Below are 11,571 nucleotides of genomic sequence, written 5' to 3' on the forward strand. Positions count from 1 at the left end.
TGTTTGGTCTGGATTTTTTTTTGTTATTAAACAGTAAGCTTCAGAGAGTTACAAAATAAAACATTTACTTGGTTTTAATTCTCTCTCCGCAATACACCTCAACATCAAGTTGCTGCTGGCAATACTGTAAATGGGTAGAATGAGACACATTAGGGGGCTAAGTGGGAAAAAAATGGTTACATAATGTTATTTCTGGAAGCTAAATCATTCAACTTGGTAAATATTTTTAACCAGGAAAAAAAATGTGCTGCAGAAGAGGATTGATGTTGTACACTCTTACTCACCAATCTGTGCCTTCATTTGGCAGAGAGCAATCTGTTTCAGGCATGTCGATTTTCCACTCACCTTTGGTCCTGTAACAATGACAAGACCGTTGACCTCTGTCAGGGATGTGTTGCTAGCCACAGGTTTTGCCAGAGCTGTCTTTTCAAGAATGGGATGCCACCCCTGCTTGATCGCTAAAGTATCGGTAAATTCTGGACAAATGAGAAAAAAAGATGCCAAACACTGAGGAGTTAGTGTGGGAACCTTCACATAATTAAACTGCCGTGTCTGGAAATAAAGTAAATTCTTCCAGAGCAGAGCTCTTGGGAAGAATTACCGGCCACTTTCAGCTACAGGTTATGGATACCATGTAAGCCTTCCTGATTGACGACTGCAAAAAGAAACCCTTAACTGAAACTTTATTTCTAAATTCCGTGGCTTTGTTGCCTAGTAAGTTGGGCTGGACTCCAGCAACAAAAACGCAAAGAGCTGGAGCATTGTTATAAAGTACAAGGGCCGTGGACTCCTGTTACTTTTACATGTGCACCCAGGATTTGCGTGGTAAACAAGACAGTAGCATTCCTTCTGCTTCTGTTGTATTTTACCATACTGATTCTTTGGGAATGTACCACGCCTACAAAGATCCACTGGATGCTGGAACTATCTCTGTGGATTTCTGTCAGAACACAGCTCTTCTCTGAACTGATGACATGTGGCTCCTCTTCACGTACCAGCATTAATGGAACAGAAAAAAGCGCAAACAGAGAATGGCCACACCCTTTGTGCATTTGAATAGCATACGTTTAAACTGTCTGTTTTGAGGAGAGTGCCTGGGAAGGCTTACAGCAGCTAACCAGCAGAATTTAATTTCCATGAATGGCAGCAGAAAGCACAGCAGCAGACAAGTGGCAAAGGCAGACCAGAGACACTCACCTACAGACTATGGAGACACAGAAAAAGAAATGGAACCGGACAAAACAGCTTGGTTATTCTCCATCAGAAGGGTCTTTCTCTGGCCCCTAACAGAATCAAAGAAGAAACAAACTTACCACAATCAGAAAGGGCGCAGGCGTGGGCAAATGAAAGCAGCAGATCCAGCACAGACACAACGTCAGACAGCTTGCACAGGCAACTGCGCACGTGTTCACAGATCTCATTCTGTAGCTGACACGCCATTCTGAAATAAGTCACTGCTTGAGCTTGTTGCACAGCACATCTGTCACTTCACACCACTTACAGAAATACAGGAACTCTCATGTTCATAGTGCATACAGTGGGATAAAAGGTCTCTCATAAAACCCAATCACGTCTACCAGACACAAGCAAATGTACACATTTCATGGAAGTCATTTCTTGGCTGACAGAATCAACGCCCACAGCAGCCCCGGGAAGAAAAACATGGGATTTTGGGGAAACGAGGAATGGAGCTGTCCTGTCCCAGCTCTGCCTCTTCTGCCAGCAGCAAGGGGAGATGCAGATCTCCGTCAGGAGATCACTTCAGTTCAACCTCCCAAAATCATCTGGCAACGCTTACTATGAACCCCAAGGTCCCAGTGCACCATCTATGTGCTATCCCAGGAAGTTCAGTTGGTCTCTGTGGGACAAAACCTCTTGTGGGCCCAAGACTCTGACCCCGGTTACCTGAACCGTCCAGCTGTAGGATCAGTATTCTAAACAAACATTGGATCCTTAAAGGCAGAGTCTGTCACCCTCTGTAAAACCCAAGGGGAGAGCAAGGCTCCAAAGGCAGCCTCTGATGCTGCCTCCAGCCCCTGCTGCTGCAAACATTGCCCAGGACTTGGTACAGATGGGATCGAGCCTCTGCACAGTGGGACAGAGGGTGGCAAACCCGAGAGATTGATGGAAATGAAACAAATGATTGATTCGAATGGACGCTGATGAGGCTGAAAGCCCCACCCCAGAACTGTTCCCTGCTCAGCTCAGGAGCTGGAACTGCTGGTGCAGGGCACCAGGTCTGAAGGATCGCTGCGCCTCTGACATTGAAGCCAGCAAAAACAATGACCAAATAGAAACAGATCCTTACCTGGTTCGATGCCCCCATCTCTGGCTCCTCCTCACGGGGGTTCCCTGCTCCAGGGAGGAATGTGCACACAGCTCCCGACACCTGGGCTAAGACGCTGTCCCTACCAAGCAGAAGACAAGGGGTTAACAAAGCTTTGGACACATTCTGGCCTCAGAATAGTTAGACAAAACATCCATCAACGTGGATCTTTAATAAGGACAGCTTGCACCTAGGCTTGCAATAGACTTTTGTGTGCTATTTCCTCAAAGTCTCTGTTTCAATACGCTTTGATATTAGAAGTGCTTAAACAAGATTTACCGTGAGCTCTGCACCCTGCCACGCTCCAAGCCCTAAGGAAGAGCGAGATATCCTCACACTCATCCAGGCTGAGGCAGCTCTCGTGTAGGGAGGGAGATGCAGACAAACATTTCAAAATCACCCCTGCCCTGAGAGTGTCCAGACCTGGGAAAAAGCTGTTCCCACCACCCTCCTGGGATTCCCTCCCTGCCACTTTGCTTCCAGCTTAGGAAGGTTTCTCTTGGGGGCATTTCAGCATCACAAAGGGCTTTTCCAACCTCAAGCCTTCCACGGGATGCCCAGTGAGTGACCCAGCAGCATGCACACATTATCCTGCCATGAGCCAGAGCACTCCAGGGCACCCTCGGAACGGTGCAGAGAGCAGGACAAAGACACAGCTGCACCACTGATCCTGCTGCGTGCTTTCCCGGTGGGGCACGAACAGCACTTCCTCCCGATCCCAAGAGCTCCAAGGAAAAGAAATCACTATTAAGGTGCCACTGAAGACACCAATACTCCTGCCCCAGAACCACAGCCCAGCAGCTTTCTGTGGGAGAGGGAATTATTTGTGCAGCTCAGAAGCTAAAGCATTCCCTCAGGAACATGAAGGTTCCCGTGTCCATTTCGTGGTCCCATTTGTCATTTAAGCATTTTTCAAGACAGGTTAAATCAGAATGAGGTGACTCGGTGCCAGCACAGCATTAGAGACGGGACAGCAGGAGAGACTCACCAGGCAATATTCCCTGCAGACGCTCCATTGCCAGCGCTCCAGCTGCAGTATCCTCATTGCTCAGTGCTCTTTCCAGGACTCCCATGGGGAAAAGGATGGCTGTTTCCAGATGCAAATCCCCAAGGAACCATCGCTCCCAATCACTGCTCCTCTCCCCCCTGCTCCATCCTTTACCCCTTTTCCAGCCACGGCCGCACCCAGGACACAAAAGGAGGCTCCCAGGTCCCTCCTGAGACCCAAACCACTCCAGGGGGGTCAGGACATTTTGTTTCTTCACGTTCTGCGAGTCACGTCCTTGCCTGGAGAAAAGCAGCCGTTTCTCCTCACGTGTGTACGCTCAGTTTTCACCGGACGCAGGAGCTGTGCCGGGGACAGGAACAGAGATGTTAGAAATCCACCCACCCAGTGTCAGAAGCAACTCAGCTGCTGAGTCTCTTTAGGCAGCCAGCTCTGAACCACAGGCTGCTGCCCTCCACGTGCACGTTTACACCTAGAGGTGCTGCTTGTCGCCAGCAAATCTGATCCATCCTACCAAATCCAAAGTGAAACCCTATGTTGCATAGCTTAACAAAGACAAGAACCCACTTAGACACCACCTCCCGCTTGATAAGCTTTGCCTTATTCAGCCTGCCACCTCTAACATGAACGCAAGGGCAGCTCATGGCTCTCTTCTGACATGCAGAATGAGGTCTGCTGCTGCTGCTGCTGCTGAGCAGCACTCAGAAACTTCTTCTAAGAGCAGCGACTGCCTCACAAATTACACTGCAGTAAGGTCAGCTCCTGTGGCAATAACAAAATGTTTTAGTTACCTGAACGGAAAAGGATGCAAGAGCCAGCGCTGCAGGCTAAACTGGAGCACTGCTTCAAAACAGGGTAGTGAAGGTAGAGGGTAGAAGCTTTTCTAAGAGAAACGGTGCCTACCAATGGGGCAGAAAGGGGAAATTCATGCCAAGTTTTTCGAGAAAACTTTGAAACTCACAGTAGCAAAGTTAAATAGTGTTGCTGGGTAACAAAAAGAAAGAAAGAAAAACCCCAAAGCCAAGTGCAACAGAAAACCCGAACCACTTGTTGAGATGATTCTTGCTTTGTACCACAATTGCTTGCTTTGAGTGGAAAACACTCACTAGGAGGAACACTCCTACTGTATGAGAAACACTGACAGCGAGTCAAATGCACAGAAAAACAAACACAACCAAAAGCAGCATTAACACAAAAAGCCCTGATGAAATACTTGCTCAAATATATACCAAGCCTCGCTGAAAGGAGCGTCACCGTCAGCCTGGTTTGGTTTTCTCCCTTTGAACTGGTAAAACAACTGACCGTCAACACCTCATGCAAGAGCATTTATCTTATGCTACAAAAAAAGCCTTTTCTGACACACCCTATTTAGCAGGCAAGTCAGGAGAGAAATGCTTTGCTTTCATAGACAAGAAGCCGCCTACCTGTGCCGGGCTCGCTGCTGAGCCCGTGCGGGTTTGCTCGTGCTGTTTCAATAACGCGGCTCAGCTGAGCTCGGCAGCTTCGGGTGCTGCGCTGGGCGGAGCCGGGCGGGGTTCGTGTAACCTCGGCAACATTCGGCACTTCGGCTACACTCGGCTTTTCTCGCCTCCACTCGTTATACTGCCACTTCGGATTTTATCCGCTACATTCCGCTGCGTTCGGCTTGCCTGGCTACGCCCCCAGGGCCCGGCTCGGCTCCGCGCCGAGGCGCCGCGCGGGACAAGGCGGAGCCGCCTCGCCTTAAACGCGCAGAGCTCGGTGTGTTCCTGCCGCCGAGTCCCGCGGGCGGCCCGGCCATCGCACGGGCACGGACGGGAGCGCGGGGCCGGGCAGGAGCTCGCTGGGCAGTGCCTGCACCCGCGCTAATTAACGGCCACCGACAGCACCGCTGGGCTCGGCCGGGCTGGGCTGCGGGGTGGCTGCAGTACCGCGCTGTGTCCACACGGCGGCGACACTGCCGCCCAGCTCAGCCCGGGCTCGCGGGGCAGAGGAGGCAAAAAAAGCCACGAATGGAATAATCGCTTCCAAAATTCCTCCCAAATGAATGCCCCCAAAAACGGCCGACCAAAACTAAAACAATCTCTGCCTCTAACCAAATAAAACCAAAAATAACCCTTGAAATATAATATATAGATATAGATATTTGTTCTTATTTCAGTTATATGCATAATCTATACATATTTATAGATTAGTTCTATTCTAACATATATACAATATTATTTCTATTACTTATTATATAGAAAACCTTTCTATTACTAATATTGAATTCTATTTTACGTATAGCTATGTCTTTATGCATTACATATTTGTATGTTTATATTTTAAAATATTATTTATTTATAAACCCTGCCCACCACCAAGTAGGGAAAAAAAAACCCCCTTTCTTTCAAACAATATTTAAATATATTTTTCTCTTTATGTTTTTCATATTTACATCTGTAATTTATATATCTCTATCATGGATAGAAGAATTTATCCTATTACTTATATCCTGCATATATATGTACTTTTATTTTATATTTATATATGCCTACATATTTATATTACTAATTTTACAAGCCTGTATATATTTATTGTATATTTATATTTTTGATTATATTACTTATAAAAAACCCTGCCTCTAACCAAATAACACCAATAAAACATTTAAACTCTATCTTCGTATTTCTATTCTCATTCTTATATGTATTCCTTATATATGATGCTATTTGCATTATTATACAGTATATATTTCACAGAAATGTGTTACTTGTATTTGTTAATATGTTGTATTCTACAAATATATTGATATTTTTATATTTTCATTTTCCTATTATTTATAGCTCATATTTATACTAGCTATATAACACCCCACCACTCTTCCGCCTGTGCTGCTCTTAAAAATACACATGCATTAAAATGCGAACTAAATCACGTTCTATTATAAAAATACTAGCGTTAGCTATTTCCCAGCCTGGTTTTGATCTCAGCATTCTTGGTTTGCATACCAACATTACATCCAGCGTTCCCTTACCCTAAGGGCCATTTCGCGCTGTCAGGCAACAGTGTGACCTTCAGCGTCACCTTTCAGAAGCGGTTTCAGAAATACAGTCTAATGAAATCTGTTTGCACTAAAACATAGGCAGTGCTCATCCTGTATCCTTCCAGAAACTGAAAATACATTTGAATTGCATAAAAACTGTGTATTCAGCATCATAATTTTCTACCGCACACCAAAATTTGTTTTGCAACCCGATTTGTGATTTCCTTCGCATCCAAAATGACGCATGGTGGTAGGGAGGACAGTTCTGCAGCTTTTAGTCCTAAACATATAAAACACAAATCAGGATTTTCTTAATGTAATTTTTATCTCTGCCTTTCATTTTCTGTCTTCCAATATTAACTTAGCCTGCTCTTCTAAGGGGTAAAGATTTAATTTTGATTAAAATAATTTTGGTATATTTTCCTCTTTGCATGGTTTTTGGTTTGTTTGGAGGTTTTTTTGTTTTCATTTTGGTTTTTTGTTTGGTCTGGATTTTTTTTTGTTATTAAACAGTAAGCTTCAGAGAGTTACAAAATAAAACATTTACTTGGTTTTAATTCTCTCTCCGCAATACACCTCAACATCAAGTTGCTGCTGGCAATACTGTAAATGGGTAGAATGAGACACATTAGGGGGCTAAGTGGGAAAAAAATGGTTACATAATGTTATTTCTGGAAGCTAAATCATTCAACTTGGTAAATATTTTTAACCAGGAAAAAAAATGTGCTGCAGAAGAGGATTGATGTTGTACACTCTTACTCACCAATCTGTGCCTTCATTTGGCAGAGAGCAATCTGTTTCAGGCATGTCGATTTTCCACTCACCTTTGGTCCTGTAACAATGACAAGACCGTTGACCTCTGTCAGGGATGTGTTGCTAGCCACAGGTTTTGCCAGAGCTGTCTTTTCAAGAATGGGATGCCACCCCTGCTTGATCGCTAAAGTATCGGTAAATTCTGGACAAATGAGAAAAAAAGATGCCAAACACTGAGGAGTTAGTGTGGGAACCTTCACATAATTAAACTGCCGTGTCTGGAAATAAAGTAAATTCTTCCAGAGCAGAGCTCTTGGGAAGAATTACCGGCCACTTTCAGCTACAGGTTATGGATACCATGTAAGCCTTCCTGATTGACGACTGCAAAAAGAAACCCTTAACTGAAACTTTATTTCTAAATTCCGTGGCTTTGTTGCCTAGTAAGTTGGGCTGGACTCCAGCAACAAAAACGCAAAGAGCTGGAGCATTGTTATAAAGTACAAGGGCCGTGGACTCCTGTTACTTTTACATGTGCACCCAGGATTTGCGTGGTAAACAAGACAGTAGCATTCCTTCTGCTTCTGTTGTATTTTACCATACTGATTCTTTGGGAATGTACCACGCCTACAAAGATCCACTGGATGCTGGAACTATCTCTGTGGATTTCTGTCAGAACACAGCTCTTCTCTGAACTGATGACATGTGGCTCCTCTTCACGTACCAGCATTAATGGAACAGAAAAAAGCGCAAACAGAGAATGGCCACACCCTTTGTGCATTTGAATAGCATACGTTTAAACTGTCTGTTTTGAGGAGAGTGCCTGGGAAGGCTTACAGCAGCTAACCAGCAGAATTTAATTTCCATGAATGGCAGCAGAAAGCACAGCAGCAGACAAGTGGCAAAGGCAGACCAGAGACACTCACCTACAGACTATGGAGACACAGAAAAAGAAATGGAACCGGACAAAACAGCTTGGTTATTCTCCATCAGAAGGGTCTTTCTCTGGCCCCTAACAGAATCAAAGAAGAAACAAACTTACCACAATCAGAAAGGGCGCAGGCGTGGGCAAATGAAAGCAGCAGATCCAGCACAGACACAACGTCAGACAGCTTGCACAGGCAACTGCGCACGTGTTCACAGATCTCATTCTGTAGCTGACACGCCATTCTGAAATAAGTCACTGCTTGAGCTTGTTGCACAGCACATCTGTCACTTCACACCACTTACAGAAATACAGGAACTCTGGGTTTAATGATTTGGAGGGGGGAGGGTTGTCCCCAAAAGTTTTGGGGCACTTCCTGCTCAGTCTCGGGGGTCCCCAGGGGGGTCCCCAGGACTCTGGGTGCCCTCTAGCATCTCCTGGTAGCGGTGTTTGGAAAAACCAACCTGGGGAGGGAACTTTTGGGGGGAAAAATTGAAAAGAAGGTTAAAAAAAATCCATTAAAAGAAAAGAATGAAAAACCCTGAAAAAACTGAAAAAAAAAAAAAAAGCCAACCCAAAGCAAACCAAAGCAAAATAAGGCCAAAATCAATGATGACATAAAATAATAAAATGTCCCAGAATTATATTATAAATTGTAATAGGATATCCTCTATCATCCTCTTCCAAAATCTCTTAACACTATTGGCTAACACAAAAAGAAAAAAAAAAAAAAAGAAATAAAATAGACAAAAAATAAAACCCAGGTTTTACTTTTTTTAACTAACTTTTCATTTATTAGCCAAAATGAAAAAATCTGCGAAATCTCTAAATTCTTCTTCCAAAACTAATCGACTTTACTCCAATGCAAAAAAAACAAACTGCCACCAAGAAAAGCCATGCCACAGTTGCTCCCGGGCGGCTCCCGGTAGGAAAGGAAAGCTGCTCCTCGGGCGGCTCCTCCGGCAGGTAAGGGCTGCCCCCGGCTCGTGGCACGGTGCGACCGCGCCTCCGCCCCCCACCCCGCTCCCCCCCCATCCCGCTCCCCCCCCGCGCTGTCATCCTTCTCAGCCATGGCGTCCCTTTGCAGCCCCAACTCCCCTTCCCCCCTGCCCTCCATTGACAGACACCGCCCCGCTCTCTCCCGGCCCTCGCCCCCTCCCCACGCTCGGCAGCCGCGGAGCGACCCCGCCGTCCCCCTTGGTCAGCCCCCAATCACCCAGGGCGGCACCGCCTCAGCAATGGCTGCAGTAGCGCGCGGTGTCCACACGGCGGCAGCACTGCCGCCCAGCTCAGCCCGGGCTGCGGGGCACAGATAAGAGAAGGCAAAAAGCAACGAGTTTCATCCCTTCAAAAAATCTTCTTAAATGAATGCCTCAAAAACCCCCGACCAAAACTAAAAAAACCTCTGCCTCTAGCCAAAGGAAAACATAAAAACTCCCTTTAGAGATTAAAAAAAAATTATATCTATTTCTTCATATTTAATTTATATTCATAATCGATACACTTTATAATTTAATTTATAATATACTACAACATATATACAATGCTATTTTTATTTTTATTTTTATTATATATCTTTATATTACTAATATTTATTTATATTTTATGTATATATATTTATATATTATATATTTGTATGTTTATATTTTAAAATATTATTTTTTTAAAAGCTCTGCCTCTAACAAAACAGAAACAAAACCCCCTTGATTTTAAACTATATTTAAATATATTTTTTTATTAATATTTTTCATGTTTATGTCTGTAATTTATATATATATATATTATGTATAACATACATATTGTATATACATATAATATACACCCACCCCTCCCTGTGAATGTTCTGGCACCATTGGTACCCTTGGCTACCTTGTTAAATTATAATTCTGTACGGGTAACCTTAAAGCCACATAGTTCAGAGGCAGTGTGTAAAAGGATCAAACTTATCGTTTTCCAACCAATTAGTCAGTAGGAGAGACGATGTGGGTTTTGGACCACGAATATTGTATGTGTCAGATGATACTTTTTCTCCTCAATATATACATTCCAGGCGCTTCTGACTTGGACAGAGTCTTTCCAGACTTGAATCGAATACCACAAACAGTGTTTTGCTCTTCCTCCTTTCTACCTCCTTTGTTAGTGTGAATAAATAGAACTAGCAAGGTGTCCTAAAGAATTTGGTGTTCCATCGATGCAAACGGTGGTTTCAAGTAGATTTTGCCTTCCTATGGAAGAAGGGATTACATTTAGAATTAAAATGTCCATAATTAAGCTCTTTCAAAAAGTGTTGTATTTTACACTCAAATATATTGCAATAATGTTTTAATACCTATAGAAAAATACTTTCATATTCTGGAAAATTCCTCTATCCCAGGAAAACAATACATAAATATGATGAAGGATATGGAAAATCTGGATTAAAATCAGAATTATAAAGTAAATAAGGAAGACCCATGAAAAATCATGCATACTTTTTTTACTTCTGTACCAAACTGGTAAGCCTTTTTAACTACTCTGTAATTACACAGGATGAACAGAGTATTTGTAAAATTATTTTTGAGAAATGCAAAAATATGATTTCAACTTCTTCAAGTCAAATTAAATAGCTTGCCATTAGGGGGACTAAATTGCATTACAGTCAAAAATAAGTCATAGGATTCTTGTACTCATTTTGTAACAATGAAACATTTTGTTAGATAACGTGTGCTTTTACTTGGTACAAACGTGTTTGAGGGTTTTGTTGATTTTTTTGAAGTTTATTTATTTATTGGGTTTTTTTTCCCTCTCTTTTTAGATGAATAACTTGGTGACACCAGTTGGAGGATTTATAAAGGATACATCCAGGTCACTCCTAATCCAGATGAAGTGAGCGAGGTTTTTGTTGTGCCTTTGGAGTACTTTGTCAAGCCCTTAAATTACAAGGCCTCCACTTACGAAACCTCCTCAGGTTCTTTAACTCAGATACACTGCTTTACATATGATGACCAGGAACATAAAAGGTCATTCAAGATATGGGGACTGACTGCACACTTTGCTGTATTTCTTGCTCTTGTAATTTTTGGAGAGAGACCTACCTTTGAAGTCGATTATGATTGTGACAACTTAATGTCATCCTCTGAGAATTACTTCATTAATTTGTATGCATCTATATATGAGAGTAATCTCTCATAACTTAGTCTGGCAATTAATTTATTTCGAAAGAGATATAAGGAGGTTTGTTTATTTCCTTTGTACCTAATTTTTTGAAAGCTACATTTGAATTTCTTCTGAATTGGGAACTCAGGTTGACAGTACCAAACTAGATTAATGTAATTTTTAATATCTTTTAAGAGTTGTGAGAAGCACACATTATTTTTTGTGAAACAGACTTTTAAAAGGTCTGTTTCAGTTCCTTCTGAGTTTCAGTGCCTTTGCTCTGTGTGATCGGAGGTACTTCCTGCGGTTTGCCTTATCAATAATGAGGTATGATGACTATTTGATGTAATTTGTGTCTGCTTGAGTTACCCTATGAAAACTTCGGGGGATCTGTCTCTCTCTTACGTGTGCCATACGTGGCAAAC

The 11,571-nt window shown here is 43.1% G+C and overlaps 2 long non-coding RNA genes across 6 annotated transcripts; both read right to left on the bottom strand.

Moving 5' to 3' along the window:
- Nucleotides 1–226: 226 nt before the first annotated feature.
- Nucleotides 227–4,750, bottom strand: LOC117000320. Of its 5 annotated transcripts, none has more exons than XR_004418737.1 (5): nucleotides 4,124–4,750; nucleotides 3,315–3,674; nucleotides 2,309–2,408; nucleotides 1,314–1,441; nucleotides 227–476 (listed from the first exon to the last, which is right to left on the bottom strand). It is a non-coding gene; the product is annotated as an uncharacterized LOC117000320 (long non-coding RNA). The 5 variants fall into 5 exon arrangements; XR_004418738.1 differs by lacking the exon at nucleotides 1,314–1,441 and adding an exon at nucleotides 1,198–1,283 and having other exon boundaries at nucleotides 232–476; XR_004418739.2 differs by lacking the exon at nucleotides 1,314–1,441 and having other exon boundaries at nucleotides 240–476.
- Nucleotides 4,751–5,855: 1,105 nt separating this feature from the next.
- Nucleotides 5,856–8,247, bottom strand: LOC117000321. The gene is made up of 3 exons (XR_004418742.1): nucleotides 8,129–8,247; nucleotides 7,161–7,291; nucleotides 5,856–6,616 (listed from the first exon to the last, which is right to left on the bottom strand). It is a non-coding gene; the product is annotated as an uncharacterized LOC117000321 (long non-coding RNA).
- Between the last annotated feature and the right edge of the window lie 3,324 nt (nucleotides 8,248–11,571).

The sequence above is a fragment of the Catharus ustulatus genome, chromosome 9 (assembly GCF_009819885.2).
Source record: "Catharus ustulatus isolate bCatUst1 chromosome 9, bCatUst1.pri.v2, whole genome shotgun sequence".
In the NCBI taxonomy this organism is placed as follows: domain Eukaryota; kingdom Metazoa; phylum Chordata; class Aves; order Passeriformes; family Turdidae; genus Catharus; species Catharus ustulatus.